Consider the following 1420-nt stretch of genomic DNA (forward strand, 5'->3'; position numbering starts at 1 on the left):
TTCGAGTTGCCATCTGGTCTCATTTCCTTATTGCAGTAAAGCTACATTCCCACCTGCCTCTTTTGCTTTGTTATTGTCAAATAATATTACATTTATCTATGTTAAAAACCCTACAATCTAATTATATACATATTGTTTTATGCAATTGCTTTTAAATCAATTGAGAGAAGATCGGGAAGGAATATGGAATTATTTTGTCTTCATAATTACCTACATAATTACCTTACTGACACTCTTTGGTTATTTATATGGATCTAAATTACTATTAGTATCTTTGTTCTTGATGTAAATAACTATCTTTTGAAAATAGAAACACTAAATCTACTGAAAGAGAAGGTAGGTAGAAGTCTTGGAGACATAGGGATAGGCAGAGAATTCATGAACAAAATGCAAACTGGATGGGAAACGTTTCAAAGAATCAGTAACTGGAATCTCATATTATTGAAGTTTTTGCACTTCAAAAGAAATCACCAACAGAGTGAAAAGAAAACCCACAGAATGGGAAAGAATTTTAGCCAACAACTCCTCAAACAAAGGACTTATATCCAGAACATATAAACAACTGAAAAACATCAAGCCCCCCAAATTCAAAGACCCTTTCCAAAAATGGGTATCAGAGATGAACACACATTTCTCAAATGAAGAGATATACAAAAGGAAAATGAATATGTGAAGAAATGTTCACTATCACTTGTCATTCAAGAAATGCAAATTAAAACAGCACTGAGATTTCATCTCACTCTGGAAAGAATGGCTGACATCAATAAATCAATTGATAACAAATGTGGGTGAGGCTGCGGGGGAAAAAGGAGCACTGCACCACTGTTGGTGGGAGTGTGGACTGGTGTAACCTCTATGGAAATCAGTATGGAGAATTCTCAGAAGACTAAGATGGGAAGTTCCATTCAATCCAGCTATTCCCCTTCTGGGTATTTTCCCAGAAAAACTGAAAAGGTCATGTCACAGTGATATATGTGCACCCATGTTCATAGCAGCACAATTCGTAATAGCTAAATCTTAGAAACAACCAAGATGCCTATTGACCACAGAGTGGATGAAAAAGATGTGATATTTTTATGCAATGGAATATTACTCAGCTCTAAAAAGGATGATCGTGAGGCCTTTATAGGTAAATGGAGACAACTTGAGAATATCCTCATAAGTGAAATAAATAAGAATCATATTTATAAATATCATATTGTATCTCTAGTATAAAAACTAATAAGCAATATAGGAGTAATAAAACACAAAATGTATAATTGCTATTGTAAAAAAGAGGGAAAAAATGCTTTGAGGGATATAACTGCATGTATGTTTAAGTGTGCAGGATTGATAATCATATTACTAACTTTTTGTTGGATCGTTGAGCAGAACTATTTGCAGTCTTAATGTTTGAATGTCCACTTTGTATGCTTTAATT

Source organism: Cavia porcellus, unplaced genomic scaffold (genome assembly GCF_034190915.1).
Source record: "Cavia porcellus strain 051 isolate PalLab524CR breed Dunkin Hartley unplaced genomic scaffold, mCavPor4.1 scaffold_22, whole genome shotgun sequence".
NCBI classification, from domain to species: domain Eukaryota; kingdom Metazoa; phylum Chordata; class Mammalia; order Rodentia; family Caviidae; genus Cavia; species Cavia porcellus.